The sequence below is a fragment of the Sus scrofa genome, chromosome 11 (genome assembly GCF_000003025.6).
Source record: "Sus scrofa isolate TJ Tabasco breed Duroc chromosome 11, Sscrofa11.1, whole genome shotgun sequence".
Taxonomy (NCBI): Eukaryota; Metazoa; Chordata; class Mammalia; order Artiodactyla; family Suidae; genus Sus; species Sus scrofa.
Window position 1 is genome coordinate 55,411,325 of NC_010453.5, and position 18,313 is coordinate 55,429,637.

At 35.2% G+C, this 18,313-nt stretch overlaps 1 long non-coding RNA gene across 1 annotated transcript in view; it reads right to left on the bottom strand.

The window, feature by feature from the left end:
* The window catches only part of LOC102163241, a 50,934-nt gene that overhangs the window by 17,964 nt on the left and 14,657 nt on the right, over positions 1–18,313 (bottom strand). The window contains exons 2-4 of the long non-coding RNA XR_002336714.1: positions 15,774–15,863; positions 10,438–10,539; positions 8,755–8,827 (exon numbers count right to left, since the gene is read on the bottom strand). This is a non-coding gene — a long non-coding RNA (uncharacterized LOC102163241). The remainder of the gene's footprint in view (positions 1–8,754; positions 8,828–10,437; positions 10,540–15,773; positions 15,864–18,313) is intronic.

The following is an 18,313-nucleotide window of genomic DNA, read 5'->3' on the forward strand; positions in this document are numbered from 1 at the left end:
ACCTGAGAGGTTATAGGTATCATATAATTGGGCCCAGACCATATATTGCTAGTTGCATTCATTGTTTTTTCCTCCAGTTGAGAAAATACATCGGTTCATTTTTTTATTATTTTGATGACTTCAGAAATAGTTCTTTATAAATAAACAGATCATAAATTTTGTAAAGGCATCTCTCCATTTCATATTTCTCATCCACCTGAGTCTGGCTGGGAACCAAGGAGTGGGCTCCACTAATGAGCTGTGGTGTAGGTTGCAGATGTGATCCTAATGCACATCCATCACATATAAATTAGAGCATTTACCTCATTCACAGTAAATATTCAAGAAATATTAACTGTTATTATGCCCAAATCAACTCTACCGCACCCGGCAACCCCAGTAGTAGAAAGCGGCAGTAGATTTTGTGGGAGCTTATGAATGGTGTTAAGTAGGAAAGAGACATAATTAGACTTGTGTTTTAGAAACTATTTGAGCAAAGACATTGATGACACTGCAATGTCACACCCAGCAACCCCTCTCCTAATGCAGCCTGTGACCCTTCCCTATCCTCACTGACCAGTTGTGAAGTACTGCTTGCCTTTTCTTGTATTACAAATTTAGTAGGTGAAATGTGAAGTTTCTCTAGGGAATCACTGGTAAAATAGCTAAGAGGTGTGATGATGAAATGAAGGTAAATTTAGGGTATCAGGAATAACCAATATAGAAGGTGTTTGGAGTAAATAAAGATAGGCAGAGAAGAGGAAAGACTTCAAGCACCAGAATGTAGAACACTGTGTCAATGAGAAGTTTTGAAATTTTCCCATGTTTTTATGTGCTTCAACCTCTCACAGTCAAACTGCTGATGTTGCTTTTTTTTTTTTTGACTCAGAAGCTTCTTTCCAAGTAGTAGCTCTCAGGTTTTTTTTTTTTTTTTTTTTTGGTTACTGAAAAGCTTATCGTATTTGTAAAGAAAATTAAATATTTTACTGCCTTACTGTTATTTTTTATGTTTCCATATTTGTTGCATAATTGAAATAGATCTTGATATTCATATCCATATCTAGATCTACATATAAAATTTGCAAAACTGCCAAGTTTTAAATTATCATATTATGGATTTCCTGGCTTTCCAAGAATGTATGCAATCTCTTTCCCTGGTGCTTTCTTCATCATTCCATGAGACTTTATACATTTTATTTAAATACTAGTTACTCTGGCAGGGAAACTAGATAATTTTTTGAGTTGGGCAGAATGATAGTAGCTTAATAGCAGTTAATATTTCTTGAATATTTACTGTGAATGAGGTAAATGCTCTAATTTCTAGGTGATAGATGTGCATTAGCTTACTTTCTCCAAAAAAATAAATAAATAACATACAGAAGTAGGTACTATTATCAACTCTTAATTATAAATGGAAACCTAAAGGAAAAAGTTTCCCTGGCATTGGCTTTCTTCACTCTATTAGTTTACCACTCCCCCAAAATGCTTGATTTACAAAGTTTCATTGACATCTCTCATCTTGTTACTTTATCATTCACTCTGTAGTTGTCTATACTTATTTGTCTTTAATTTAATTGCCACCATTGCAGAAGAATTTCAGTAGAGAAAAGAGATAAATTCATGCATCCACTATGTTTAACCAGAAATCCACAAGGCATTTTCCACATGAGAAAAATCATATATAGTTTTTGTGCATTATTTGCTTGCTGTCTAACAGTCATTACTAACATTAACAACACAAAGAAGCAGCCCAGTGTGGTGGTCTTGGTCCCTTAAAGAGCAGAGGTCAAGTGGGATTACATTCAAGCCATTTACAAGGAGAAAGGTGTGTGAAGGGAGACAAACCAGAGGAAAGCTAGACAGATGAAAATACATAATGCAGGCCTGACCCTTCTGAAGGAGAGAGGGAAGGATGGGTAAGTGGAAGGATCCTAGACTGCCACATAATTCTAACAGAAATTTGGCAAAGCTGAAGATTTCTTGAAGCACAGTTGCCCTTCTAAAGGATTATTCCTCTCCTAGGAATCAGCATGATTAAAGCACTGGCTGGAAGCAGCCCAGGAGAAGCACTGTCTTGTGCAAACATGGTGAATTTCAGGGTGCAATGGCTACAATCACAGTCCCTGCAGTTAAAGGTCTGAGTGGTACCTTGTCATGGACACTACAACCGACAGTAATCAAGAATCTATGTTAAATGTAATATTCCTTTCTGTATATATAAATCGTGCACATAACTCATGACTCAATAAGATGCTAGAAGATGGAATATCATATTGCTATTCTTTTTTCCTTTAGTCATAACTTTCCAAGGAGACAATGCATATGAATTTGAGTAAAGGATTAGGAAATTGAGGTAACAAAAGTCTTGCTTTTAGTTGGCATCTTGCCTTAAACCAAATGGCTCTTATATAAAGGAATTTTCAGTTCTACAAAAGAGTGAAAATATGAAGAGATATTGATTATATGGAGATGTTTTGGGGGAAAGATGATGAAGACAAATGTGTTCAGGCATCAAAACAAAGCTGGAAAATTTGGAGGGTTTGAATCTAATAATAATAATAATTGGATCATTGTGAGATAAATAGAAAAAAATAAACTAGGATGGAAGCGTGACTATTCAAACAGATCTGAATTTTTAAAAATTGTTATATGATCACCTTGGAAGAAAGACTGTTATAAGATCACCTTGGAAGAAACTAAGCTAGACAACACTGGAAAAAAATAGTATATTATACAAGGTAAGACTTTTGTAGTGAGGTAGATGGATTTGTACTCAAACTAGCCTCTAATTAGAATTCACCCTAAGATTTTAAGGAAGCAACTGTTAAAATAATTAGCAGTGTATATAACCATTTAAGAGTTGCAAAAGGAGAAATTAAAACAGAATATGCATACACATATTTGCTGGATGCAAATCTCTTTAAGAGAGATTTTTATATTTCCTCTTAGACTATTGATTATGATTAATCTTTGTATGCTAGCTTCTCTCTAGATCCATAATATATGAAAGATCAAGTATTTTAAATGAAGCCCATTGGTCTAATGTGACTACTGACCATTACGATGCCTTATCTGAGTTCCCAGTGACTTGGGATCAATGGAGACGACAGAGAATATTTTCACTCTGTTCTTTCCTATCACCCCTAGCCACTTTGGGCTTAAAAAAACTAATTTCATAGCAAGTTTGCTTGTTTTTCCTTTTCATTTTTACTTTCATATATTGTTCCTGTATATTTTTTCTTTCAACTTTGAAAATTCTAAATATTACTTTGTTATTCTTCATAGATAACTTTCTTATCAATTTTGATATGTCCATTACTATCTGAGCTCTCTTCTGATTAAGAATGATTACTTAACATTCTTTACCCCCTGGCAACTTCCATGTTTCATCTTGCATTATCAATTCATTTTTTTATTAAACTCCATATGAAGCTTATATAATCAACGATAGGACAAAGCCTCTGCCTTCATCTCATTAGGAGTCTAATGTAAAAAGTGGAGCTATTTACATGTATTAAAATAAAACAAGCATTACAAGTTTTTATGTCCAAGGACAGGAATAAATAGTGAGGTGTGATAAATTAAGTAGCATGGCCAAATTTAGATAAGCTTTCATAAATATATTTATTGAAATGAGTTAAAATAATTTTTAGCATATTGGATACCACTGGCATATAAATTCTATTTTTAACTCCTGCTCTAAGTATGTCATAAATCTAATGAATACATTTTAATGCTAGCTCTTTTATATTATTTTGATTTAACCCAGTATCTGCTTAATTTGGATGTTTGGCATGAATAAAAATCAACACCCAAGGTTTAACTGTATTTGCCTAAGGGATTGCAACCTTTCGTTGTATTAAAAAACAATTCACCTTGGGTATCGTCTCTCATATCAAGGAGTAAGTCTTGAATTCATGGAAAATGGCTGGCCCTGCACTGACTGACACATTCCAACTGGTGTCCACTGTCAGCTATGGCTCTTGTGTGTATGTCCCAGCTAGAACGCACTGTAGTGACTAAAATGACATTTGGTAGCAATACTTGCCAAGTCCTAACAGTTTTGGAGAAACTAAGTTTAAGTGTCTATCTTATTTATTTGATCCTAACAGCAAATGGTATTACCTCTTCAGGTCTAACCAAAGATCAGTAAAGCCTTCTGCCAGATAATGACTGAAATGTCCAAAAGCCTGCCACAAATCAGCTGTGTCTACTATAAATACTAATCAATATGAGTAGTAAAGGGGAAATACTGTAAAGAGCCATAATCTGAAGAGTTTTCCAAAGAGATCTGTTTGCAGGATAGGAATAGTTACTTTTTTTATGCAATGATTGGTAGCAAAATGTGAAAAGTGCTAGCCTGAGAATAAGGAATGTTGTTCAGATGATTAGTCTGATACTTAGTAGCTGTGTAATAACAGGCAATTGACCTGAAGCTGTTTATTAATTTGTAAAGCGTGGCTTAGGGTATCAACATCACAGAATTGCTTAAAGATTAAATATTATAACACATATGGGGATGTCCACCATGAGAGTACTTACATGGTAAGTTTGGTTGCTTTTTGGTTTTTTTCCTGGCTCTCTTATTAAACAGTGATATGGCTTTGGGTGAAAGATTTGAACTTTATGGGTCTCAGTTTTCCCATTTAAAGTAAAACAATGAATTGACCATCTTTTGACTTTCCTGCTTTAGAATTCTTAGTGATGGTAAGGAATAACTTCTGACAGTGTTGACTCTTGGTTAAGGGAACTGTTTCATGAAGAACTTAGTGCCCCATCCCTATCACTGTGTCAACAGAAGATGACTTCTATAATAAGGTTCTATTTAGATAAAAACTGGTAAACTGGTACACAGAAGTTGTATTGTATTGGGACAGCATCATCATGTCTTTTTTTTTTTTTAAAGTAGGCAATATTTAATTCATGATTTCAAAATAAAAAACTAAGTTTTTCTGGTTTCTCTTAACCTGCCTTTTCTTTTTTCTTTTTCTGTCCACACTTGCAGCATAAGCAAGGCTAGGTGTCCAGTCTGAGCTTCAGCTGCCAGCCTGACCACAGCCATGCAACAATAGATCTGAGCCCCATCTGCAACCTATGCCACAGATTGTGGCAATATTGGATCTTTAACCCACTGAGCAAGGCCAGGGATCGAACCTGCATACTTATAGATACTAGTTGGGTCCTTAACAGGCTGAATCACACAGGAACTTCTAAACTGCTTTTTCTATTAGACTGAGGGGTGACATTCAGCTCAAGTAGGGTCATTTGCTCCTTTAGAGCAGACCTACTCTAATTTTTTAGAAATCCCATCAGTTCCCATTGTGTCTTCAAATCTCACTCTTTTATATGACCTGGCTAAGTCCAATAGGCTTTTGAATTTGTTGTTTCCAGTCTAGAGGTTTAGGGAAAAGACCTAAATATTCTTCTGATTCCAAATTTCCATTTTTCAGAGTTCCTGCCATGGTGCAGTGGAAACGAATCCAACTAGGAACCATGAGTTGCAGGTTCAATCCCTGGCCTCGCTCAATGGGTCAAGGATCCAGTGTTGCCATGAGCTGTGGTATAGGTCACAGATGCAGCTCGGATCTGGTGTTGCTGTGCTGTGGTATAGCACAGCTGCTATAGCTTGGGTTCGACCCCTAGCCTGGGAACCTCCATATGCTGTGGATGCAGCCCTCAAAAGCAAAAAAAAATCCCCCAAAACCCCCCAAAAAAACCAAATTTCCATTTTTCCTAAGTACTTTTAAAATACATTTTGTGACAATAGCATCAAATCAGTATTATAAAACATTAGCATTCTTTAAAAAAATCTGTGCTTATCTGTAACTTTAACATATTAAGATGATTTTATAAGTTTTGTTCAGAAGGTGGAATGTCAGCTAAGAGAACCTGACACTTACGAGCTAAATAATCCAATTGAAATTGGGAACATTTTCTTAAAGTATAGAACTTGAACTTGCAAACATAGATTTTTGAAGTGAAAGAATATATACACTACAGCTTTTAACTACCACATATCTACAAATATACTTTTCTGTTTCCTATCTGAAATATTAAAACAATGCTGTATCTTTGAACTTTCCGCACTAAGGAAACTTTCTATAACCAGGACTTTCAATCTCTAGGGATTTTTTTTTTAATCTCCAGAACAGATCAGTCCCATAACAGTCCTTCATCTAGAAAAATCTTAAAGATTTTTACTTTTTTTTGGTAAATTATATCTGATATAGTTACTCTATTGAGATGGATCCACATACTGTATCTCTATGGGTTAATTCTTCTGGATGAAAGAAACTTTACCTTCTGAGAAAATTTCTAGTGGAAAGACATTTAATAATCAAAAAAGATATTTAAAAGAACAAGAATAATATGTAGTATATAGTAGGAAGCCCTGTAAATCAGTGAACACATGTGAAAGAAAATTATCCAGCTACTTTCAAATTATACCAATTTTCCCAAATTTATCAAGAATATCTCATATTCACTATTTCATTTCATTAAACTTCATTTCCATTTCCATATTTATTTAGAGAATTATTCAAGAACTATAGGTGCTGAGAAAGTAGTCAGGTATTTAGCAATCACTAGGAAGCTTTAACTGATTCATCTCCATATTGTAAAACTGTAGGATTTTCCTATTCAACTAATTGCACTGCACATTCAATGATTTAACCACCAATTCCACTGATACAGCTGAACACTTTGAAGTTACAATTGCTGAGTTTCAAACCTCACTACAGGTTGTACAGTTTAATTTCCTGATTAGGTTGCCAGCTTTAATAATTGAGCTTTCAATGCAGTACAATTTATTAATCATGCCTTAGTCATTATTGACAAAAGTTGAATGTTTAACTGGATTTTTTTCATTTCCTAATCCCATTGCTTCACACTTTAAGCTCAATTAATATAAATTTTAGAGGAATATTTAAGTGCTAAGTTCATGATATGACATATTAACAACTTTGTGAAACAGAATTTTTTGTAATTATAAATGTAATATGTACTATAAATAAAATTACTTTGTAAAAGAACATTATTTTATCACTATAAAAGACTGAATTTATTTTTTATTTTTATTTTATTCTCCTAAAATTTTTTATTTGTTAGCTTTTATGTATTTTTTAAAATTTATAATGATCTTTATTTTTTCCATTATAGCTGGTTTATAGTGTCTGTCAATTTTCTACTGTACAACAAGGTGACCCAGTTACATATACATATATACATTCTTTTTTTCTCACATTATCATGCCCCATCATATGTGACTAGACATAGTTTCCAGTGCTATACAGCAGGATCGCATTGCTTATCCATTCCAAAGGCAATAGTTTGCATCTATGAATCCCAAATCCCAATCCATCCCACTCCCTCTCCTTCCCCCTCCCCCTCGGCAACCACAAGTCTGTTCTCCATACATGTAATATGTACTGTAAATAAAATTACTTTATAAAAGAACAGTATTTTGTCACTATAAAATAGATTGAATTTATTTAACTATATCTTCACAATATATAAGCTTTTCCATTTTGTCACACTGAAAATACATTTCTATAATTCTAAACATATCATATAATGTATATTTCTTATAGCAATTAAAAAGAACGTACATATATAAATAACATATACACATATATATGTATGTATATATATCTACAAAATATTAATTTGTGATATACACTCAGTTATGAAATTAGGCAGTAGTAGAGCAAAGTGTTTTTCCAAAGGAAAAATAAATAAGTCCAAGTCATCCAATGTTATACTCAGTTTTCTTACTCATAAATTATTTTTATGACAAATTTGTTCCAGGTATAAAGATGCAGTCACACATGATGAAAAAGTTCTAGAGATCTGCTGTATGACATTGTGTTTATCTAATAGTACTCTACTGGAACACCTACAAATCTATTAAGAGAATACAGATCTCTTATTTTGTGTTTTTTTTTATAATGAAATACATAACATTAAAGCTAAACAAGAAGAATAAACCCCACCTAACTCTAGCTGTTTTACAGTCACACTCCCACTCATTCAGGTAACATTTTTGAGCATTTACTATGTACCAGTGATGTTCACACTGGCAAGAATTACAAAGAGAATAACACTCACTTGACAGTTTTATAAATGCAATTATCATAAGTGTACATATTGCTTCAGGAAGAGGAGTCTCAAGAAGAATGAGAATTGACTGGAAGTCTTTCCAGGGGTAAAGGGTCATAAACACATAGAATGATTACAGTTGACAAAAGACTGTCCAAATAAAGGAAACAGTATATGAAAAGGCAACAACTCGAAGGATCACGGCAAATGTGGTAACATCATGCTGCAGGCAAATCACTGCTTACTTATTTTCTGAATTATACACTGATTCCTGGAGAACATATGTCACATCCCTAATTTTTAGTTCCTCACATAAACATATATAATTCATCATTAAAAACATGTTTTTATATTATGACATAAATCAATTGACTAGTAAATATATTTAGGATACCTTAAAATAATAGAGTGCTTTATGATTTTCTAAAAGCCTAAATTTGTTTTAGCTCATGCCCTTACAAAAAGTAACTGATATGTGAAAGGTATTATCTCATTTTCAGAAAGAGACATGGAGATAAGTGATATGTTCAACTACACAAACCTACTAATTGATAGAGATTTGAATCTTTAAAAAATACTTTTTTTTTTTTTTTTTGTCTAGGGCATACATGATGGAATAGACACTAGAGGATTTGGAACTGGATGGTTCCAGGTTATTTTCCAAGCTCTACTACTTACATGGTGTGTAGTTTTCAGCAACTGTTTAAACGTCTTTGAGTTTGTCTCCTTATGTGTGAAATGATGTCAGCTGCTGAGAGAATTAAGGAGAATGATTTTTTTGATAACTTGGCACATATTAGAGATCAAACTAATAGAATTTCCATCCTTCTAAGTCATAGGTTCATAGAAATTACATTAATAAAAATCTCAAAGTGTACCATACAAGAGTTAAAGTATTAGAACTTATATCTCCATATATCAATATTAATCACAAAAGAAGATGTAGTTCCAATGAGATTTGCCTTTTTTTTTTTTTTTGGCTTTTTTAAAAATCTTGAAGCAAGAGGGTACTCATCACAAAATAGAAACACCAGAAAACCAAAACAACGCTTTTATTTAAAAGTGACCAAAAACAACAGAGCAATCTTTCATATGTTAATAACAGATTAAGAGACAGTAACAGGGAAAATCTTCATGGCTGGGTTAATTTTAAGTCAAGGGCTTTAAATCTCTTTAATAGAAGTAACTACTTAGACTTTTTTTTTTTTGTATTTAACAACATATACACTTGCACAATATTCAGGGCAATCAGAGTATATGCAAATTGAACTACTAACATATTCACTTCAATCAGTGAAGTATGGGAAAACCTAACGGTTGAAGTATTCAGCTTAGGTAGTAAACAATATGCAGCTGCTTCTATAAAAATAAAATACGACTGTGACATAAAGGGAATTTACAAAATGTTTTAATATAAAAACTGCTGTCCAAATTTTCATCAACATATTATTTGATAAATATATTAATCAATAGCAAATTAGAGCAATTAATGGTTTGTTGAGTTTTTCTACTTTCAGTTTTAGTGACATAGCTTTTATCAAATGAAGCAATGTATATTTGTAAAATCAAAGACCAAAAAGAGAAAAAAAGAAGAGAAAATAAGAATAAAATACTCTAAAATGTTGAATGTCAGGATATATTTATGTTTTTGTATATAATCTCTTTGGGCAACAAATCTCATAGCATATGCCAGCGAATAACTGTCATAAAACTATTGTTGGCTTTTCATAGCTCCCCTTCTCTAGGTAAAACCTTGCAAATTTGGTTGTTAATATCTGATATGAAAATAAATCATTTTAATATTTTCAGATTTATATGATTTAAAATTAGATCATTTTTAACCCAAGCTTATAAAAATTATAAATCTAGAGATTGAATTAGTAATATATAGTTAAAAACCTTAACTGGCAATATGCTGTCTTAGGTGGAGAAGTCCTTTAACCTGGTGTATTTAAATAAGAAATCTATATACTACGCCTCTGGATTAAATATTTTATTTGAGTAAAGGACTTCATTGTTCTTTTATTATTATTATTAAAGTATAGCTGACTTAGTGTTATGCAAGTTCTGCTAGACAGCAGAGTGACTCAGTTATACATATATATACATTTTTTTTATATTCTCTTCCACTATGATCTATCCTAGTAGACTGGATACAGTTCCTTTGCTATATAGTAGGACTTTATTGTTTATCCATTTTAAATGTAATAGTTTGCATGTACTAACCCTAAACTCCCAGTCCATCATAGTTCTTTTTTTAATTTGTAAATATAAATGTCTCAGTTTGACTTTAAAAACTATTATATATTAATTCATGAAATATCTGCAGCACAATTAGAATTTTTCTCCTATTTTTCTTACCTTAACCATCTAAGCAGTTTTTGGACATTGTCCATCTCTTGGAAAACGTGACTGTGATAGATGAATACTGTGGATTGTCCATCATACCCCAATGCAGGTCTCCTAGTGGGAAGAAAGTAGAAATGTAAAAGTTTTATTTCATATTTTCTTTGCAATCAGGATGTGTCTCTTTAGGAGGATGAGCTATTTAGGTTTTGTCAACTAAATGCACTCTTATGAAACTTGTATTCAGTGTTAGCTATGTGCTGGGAGGCGCAGAGAGTGGGAAATTTTGCTCTTATGGATTAAGGCAGAGGTTATCTTGTATAGAAGCCAGAAGCTAAATAGCTACTTCCTGATTTCTGAAGAGGCACAAGATTATGGTGACAGATTTAATATTCTGCCTGATCTTGGCAAAGACAGCAACTCCTTTGATAGCCAGGTTCTATGGATTATTTCGGAATTTGTTCTTAAAGCCAATACTGTCTCTTGATTCAACCCTCCAGGTTTCCCTAGAAGTGTGTTAACCATGAATTCCATTTCATTTAAACTAGCTCAGAGTAAATTTGGCTACCTTAAACAGAAATCACTGGTAAAGACAGTAATTAGTAGATAGAAGCAGCATGGTACTTGAATCTAGTTAAGCAAAGTGTGGTCCTATTCTAGCAGTATTGATATCAACTGGGAGTTGGAAATGCTGGATCTCAAGCCCCACACCAGATCTTCTGATTCAGAACCTGCATTTTAACAGGCCCATCAGATAATCTGTACGTACATTAAAGTTGCAATCTAAAAAAGTGAATAAACAAACAAAAAGCTAAGAAAAGGAATATTTCGGCTCAGTGGAAATAAGCAGGAAGTGGGTGGCACAGGCTGGAAAATGTGGGATGTGCAATATGAGCTGGATGGTGAAATAGTCAAATTGTTTCCTTCTGTAAGCTAGAAGGCAGACCAGGTGCTTAGGCTGATAGGGCCAAATTGAAAAAAAAAAAAAAAAGAATGCTATTGGCATGTTTAGGCTGCTTCCTACAGCTTTCAGAAACTTTACAAAGAAAGGGAAATTTTAAAAACCTAGAGGTGAGGTCCCATGGGTTTATTTTTGCTCTAATTTCTATTGCTTTGGGAGACTGACCTGAGAAAATATTCATGATGTTGATGTCAGAGAGTGTTTTCCTAGAGGTATGTTTGTCTTAAGCAAAGATGTAAAAGTACATGGCTACCAAAAAACCTATGTTGCCTGCAAGTTATGTGATTTGCATCATTCTGATGAGACAGGAGAGAAAGGGGCAGGTCAAAGCACTAGATAATGAAAACAGAGCACAACTGCTGGGATGCAATAAAGACCAACTGGAACCAGCTGAAACTACGGTGGCTTTGAGAGTAGTCTGGGCATTGACCTTTAGCTCATTATACCTTCATTGTAACACTAAAAATTACTCCCCCTTATACCATGACAGTTCCTAGGAGAACTATAAAAGGCCAGAAAGTGAGCAATGGTCCAATTCTTGGGAAATCCCTTCCCTTCCTTCAAATAGCAAGAATATCTTGCCTAGTTGTTAGCCTATGAAGTTACTTAACTCATAAAAACCTATGACTCTGTCCTGGAGTGGCTTACACTTTTTGAGAGGGTAGCATTCTGCCTCTGGAATGTGTTTCTTTCTAAATAAACTTGCTTTCCCTTTACTCTGGCTCCCCCTTGCATTCCTTTCCACGTGAAGCCAAGAACCCACACTTGGTGGTCCTTCCTAAGAACTTCTGTGGGTACCAAGACCTGACATCTCCCTCTCCTGCAATACTAAGGCTTAAGGTCAATTACAGCTATACTCCTGAAACCAAGCAGGGCTACGTAGGGGCCCTCTCAGTGACAGACTCCTCTATGGCCCCAATTATTGATTATTGTCGATTGGAAAAGAGGCTATGGAAATAGACTGTGACCTCCTAGGCTTTCCATGTGGAACAAAAAACGGGCCCCACCAGTGAAAGTTTTGAGAAGAATGCAGACATAAAAACAGCACAGCCAGGCAAGAGACCAGCCATACTTAAAGTATAAACCCATCACAAGAACCCCTAGGTCTATTTCAAAGATAAAGATAAATCTAACGCTCATGCTTAAGTAGTGTTGCAGACACAAAGACCCCTACAACCAGGTGGAGGAAATTGACTACATGCTGACCACCAACAACAGGTGGCCCTCAGATGGATTGGAACAAGAAAGTTGGTCCTATTGACTCCTGAAAACCCTGTTCCCTCACGACCAGCCAATCAGAAGGTTGTCAAGATTTTATGGGAAATAACCCCCCTACATACACACTGCCTTTAAAAACCCTTCACCGGAAGTCATCACAGAGTTTGACTCTCTTGAGCATGAGCTGCCTGTTCTTCTTGTGATTAAACGCCATCCTTACCTTTACCACCACCTGGTTCAGTGAGTGGACATAGGCTCAGTTCGGTAGCACTCCAAAGCACTGAAGTAGGGAGAAAATTGGCTGCAGAAGGGCACTAAAGCAGAGGTTATGACTATAAGTGCAATTTGATTTTGCCTTTGGTTTGTGCTCGCTCTTCATTAAATGTTTGTAGGAAGACAGTAGGATCGAGCGCTGAGACTAAATCTGATTAAGTGTGCTGTCTCCTCGCCCAGGCCTTCAGAGAGTTGTCGTTTGAAGACAGAGTGGGTGAGCAGCACACAGAGGACCGTGGTCGAGGAATCACTTCCAGAAAGGCAAAGCCAGAAATAAGACAAAAGAGTCTTTCTCAGAGAGCTCAATCAGAGACGGTCAGACAAGCTAAGTACCTCTCTCTGCAGCAACTCTCCTGCTAGCAGGATCTCATCACGGCCAGAACCACTGACCACTGTGATTTTCCAATTCTTTGTTTCCAAATAAAAATTTTTATCATTTTTCTTTTCTAATTTCATGTATTGGGTATAAGGATGGATAACTTCACATTTAGTTTATTAGTTGCTGATCTCTTGATATATAATATCCCACATGCATACCTGAAGGAGAGGATTACCTGACACCCAGGTATGTGGAATTTGTTTCCAGGGAGGTGTGAGAAGTGGCTCCCATTGTTCAATTGGAATTGTAAGTGGGTTCTGTTTATCAGCAAATAGATATGCGGATATGTGAACAGCCAAGGTGTATATTTTTTTAGAGACTGCTTGTTGTCAAACCTGTTACCAAGTGTGCCTTTGTTCTTGATAACAAAACCTCAGTTTGTTGACAAGAAAGAGGGAGGAAGTGGTTATTGCCCTACATTTTCAAGGTGATATCCTTAATGTCCAACACTGGGTCATTTTTCTTCATCAGCCAGAAGTTACTCACATGGCCAATCTACCACTAAGGAGGTTGCTGCTTCTTGCCCTGTTTTTCTGCTATTTTTGCTTCTTCCTTAGGAACTTGCTTTCCTGAATGAAATTGGGTTCTAGCAGCTTCTCCACTAGTTTTCCACTTTATTAAAAGTCCTCTCAGTATCTTTCAACACATTTACACAAAAAGTGTCCTAAATCGATTCTATCCTTCCATCAGTTGTATTCCTGCTTTTCTCAAATGACTCTGTAAGAAACTCTACCTCAAAATTAACACCAACAGTTTCCTAAATCTACCTGATTTCTCTGTAGACTTGCATGCATGCTTGGTCACTTGATACATGATGGCCCTTGAAATCAGTTCTTTCATTATCTTTGATGGCATTATACTCTTTTATTAGATTTATTAGATGTGCCTAGAAATATGCTAGATATCAACTCACAGCCAAGGACATGATAATGTTATTGTTAGGCTAAATAAGAGCTCAAACATGTAATGTATAATCATAATATAGCAATTGCACTTGTGGTTACTATGTAGTAACTATAAGGGATGTGTTTAAAAGATGTAGCCAGTCTAGAGACAAGTGTGACTGAGTTTGCCTGAGAGAGCAGGGATGTCTTCAGGAGAAGAAACTTCGAGATAATGAAAAAAATTTCAAGCAAAAATATAATTTATTAAACGTGTTGTGCAAGGGACATGCCTTTGAAAATAGTGTCCTACTCAGCGCTGGAACAGGTCATATATATTATAGAACATGGAACTTGAGAATTTTCATGGGCTATAAGAGAAGCAGGAATGATTCTAATTGGCTTTTGGAACAAAGGCAGATGCTTTGGAATTCTCAGCAGTCATTTTATTCTGGGCTTGTGGTTTATGATGTGACTTAAGACCATGAAATGCTTCAAGAGCTTATGTTTTTACAGAATGAAGTTTCTCAAAATTGTTTTCATGTTTTACTCCTTGATATTTGCTTAACTAAATTAATTTAAAAATTTTCTAAGTGAAAGTGGATGTAACTTCATTCCAGTCTTCAAGGGCTAGAAAGTTTCAAATGTGATTTCAAACCTCTTAGTCAACATGGCTGTATCATAACAATTACTATTCCATTCCATATTCTCTCACAGACACACACACCCAGAGGTGCATAGAAAATGGAGAAAAATATTGGGCAAAAGTCTCCTGATATCACTTGGATGATTCTTGGAATAACATTTTCTCCATAGTTCTCTACCTCCTTCTAACTCAAACCTTAGGGCTTCAGAGAGTGGGGTTCCAAAATAAACATCTAATTTTTCAGGTTCTCTTTCCCAAAATTCTCTTTTGGGTCTAGGCAGTGCTCTTTATTTTTTTTCCCTATCATTAAAGCATAAAAACTAACACTATATGCAATAGGTACAGTCAAAATGCCCCTACTCATTTTGTAGCTGTAAGTGCAATGTATCCTTAATCCTCCATTAACTTGCCCTTGATATTGCAACATCAAGTTTTTAAAACTCCATGACATTTTTTTCCATCCATAGAGCTTAGCTCTTGCAAGTAAAAAAAAAAAAAAAAGCCTTTGAATTCTAGGTGCATACGTCTGTAATGGAATTAAGCCCTATATTTTAAAATTCAAAATAAAAGTGTATTAGTTCTACTCTGGTACTTTCTCATTTAAATAATGAATATGTTTGAGTCAGTAGATGGTGAGCTGTAGTATTACTTATATGAATTATCCCACATAAAAATTATAGCTCCTGTTGTGGCTCAGCAGGTTAAAAATCTTACTAGTATCCATGAAGATGCAGGTTCGATCCCTGACTCGCTCAGTGGGTTAAGGATCTGGCGTTGCCATGACCTGTGGTATAGGTCGCAGATGCAGCACAGATCTGGAGGTGCTGTGGCAGTGGCATAGGCTGGTAGACGTACTCTAATTCAACCCTTAGCCTGGGAATTTCCATGTGCTGCGGGTGCAGCCTTAAAAAGCCAAAAAAAAAAAAAAAGTAATTAGAAAATAATATTTTAAAAGGTGGATTCCCACACGATATTTACATGAGTGCATTTTACCTGTTTACTCAAGGGTTCCAGAAGTAGAATATGTCTTTTGATCTTATTTTCATATCAATACTTTCCCTTATGGAGGATCATGGAGTAAAGCTACAAAAAAACAGGCAAAATAAAATGGGAGAGAATGGGAGACTGATATTTAACAGAGACAATATATATTATAAACACCTATTTTGGTCACAGAAAAAGGGATCCCGAAGCAGTACAGTAAATTCTGTGGGTAGAGGGCAGAGATCCCGCAGTTATCAGAAACACAGCCTAAAGATAAAATGTCTATGTAGAGTATAATGATTAGGGGCTACCACAAAAACAGAATATAGAGGTTGCAATTCTTTGTGAAGGGTTATGGAAGGTCTTAACCATTTACGCCATGATAATTCATCTTACCATTATCCCTTCTAAGTCAGTATTTATTAAACTAGTTATCTTAGAAATGTTTGGCACAGGGTTTCAGTTTTCCATAAATATTTTCACTCACATTGTAATATATTTTGCTTTAAAATTTGCAATAAATACTATCAAGAACATATGCTATACCACTTCACTATACCTTATATTGTTTTCTTTGGTAGAGCTCCAAATACAATGTCTTCTATTAAAGGAAATGGATAGATGGTGCCACTTATTTCAAGTCCTATAATTTGTACTATTAAATGTGCTGTATTCAAATTGATTATCTCTGATGTCACTTTTTAATTTTTCACTTGCATGAGCATCCTGTGGAAACTACAATTCAAAATATTAAACTCTCAGTTTATTCTTCCATCTCAAGTCTTCAGATCCTTATATATCTGGTTTTCGTAAGTGGCATTATCTATATATTTGAGAGCTAATACTGCATCTGGCTTATAGATGATTGATAATTTTCAGACAGGCTTAAAATCATTGTATGGTTATGGTCTTATTTCATATTTGATGTAAATTCAAAACTTTTCAATCCCTGTCACTGAGTCAATAGAAGATGACTTCTATAAAAGGGTTCTACTCAGAGAAAAGTTGGTAAACTAGTAGATTGCAGTTGTATTGTATTGGGACTGCAGTTATGTCTTTTTTAAAAAAGTAGGCAAGCAATACCTAATTCATGATTTAAAAATAAAAAATAAGGTTTTCTGCTTTCTCTTAAACTGCTTTATTATTATTATTATCACTATTACTATTATTATTATTTACAGCTGCACCTGAGGGATATGGAAGTTCCTGTACAGGGAAAGTAGAACTGACCTCGGTATGTTTTATTTAAACAAGTTTTAGAATGGCTATTCATCACTTTTTCTGGTGATTTATTTCTAAATTATCCAAATCTTCACAAATTTGCTGCTTTTTTTTTGGTTAATTCAATAATTGATTCAATTTGAGATCCAAATTAGTTATTGGAGCAGTTGTGTTACACTTGCTCTTCAGATACATTTGTTAAAAAAGTACTTGGAAATTAAGAAAATGTATCTTGGGAGTTCCCATCGTGGAGCAGTGGAAACGAATCCAACCAGGAACCATGAGGTTGTGGGTTTGATCCCTGGCCTCCTTCAGTGGCTAAAGATCCGGTGTTGCCGTGAGCTGTGATGTAGGTCGCAGACACAGCTCGAATCCCGCGTTGCTGTGGCTGTGGCATAGGCCAGTGGCTACAGCTTCAATTAGACCCCAGCTTGGGAAGCTCCATGTTCTGTGGGCACAGCCCTCAAAAGACAAAATAAAAAAAAAAAAAAGACAAAAAAAAATATATCTTGGAATTCCCATCGTAGCTCAGCGGTTAACTAATCCAACTAGCATCCATGAGGACTCAGGTTCAATCCCTGGCCTCACTCAGTGGGTTAAGGATCCGGCATTGCCATAAGCTGTGGTATAGGTCACAGACACGGCTCAGATCCCAAGTTACTGTGGCTCTGGTGTAGGCCAGCAGCTATGGCTTCGAGTGGACCCCTAGGCTGGGACCCTCCATAGGTGCGCAGGTGTGGCCCTAAAAAGACCAAAAAAAAAAAAAAAAAAAAACATCTAATATTCCAGGTAATACTGTAAAGACAATGTAAAAATATTGTCTGCATAAAGTTCATATTTATAGACAAAATGTTAAATGCTCGTTGGAAATAAAAATATTCATTTATTTTTTCAAAGAGCTGCATTTTCATAGGCCAGATAGATTTAAGAAAGGTACAATGTGGAGTTTTCTTGTGGCTCAGCAGGCATTGCTACTACAGTGGCTTGGGTTGCTGCTGTGGCACTGGTTCAATCCCCAGCCCAGAAACTTCTGCATGCCACAGATGCAGCCAAAAGGCAAGAGTGTAAGAGAGGGAACACTTCTATCAGGAGGTTTAGGTTTAGATGAACTTTCAATGGCATTTTAGCACTATTCCAGCATACACAATTGTTGCAAATTTTCTTCTCTCTCTTATCATCTATCCCCAAGGAGACTGCATCCTCTTTAGTCATTTTTATATTTGCAAATGACTCACAAAGCTGTTTCCCATGCTCTTGTAAGCTGCAGGCATGCGGCCAACTGTAACTAGTTTCCAAAGCAATTGCATGGCTAGGACTTTTTATCTTCT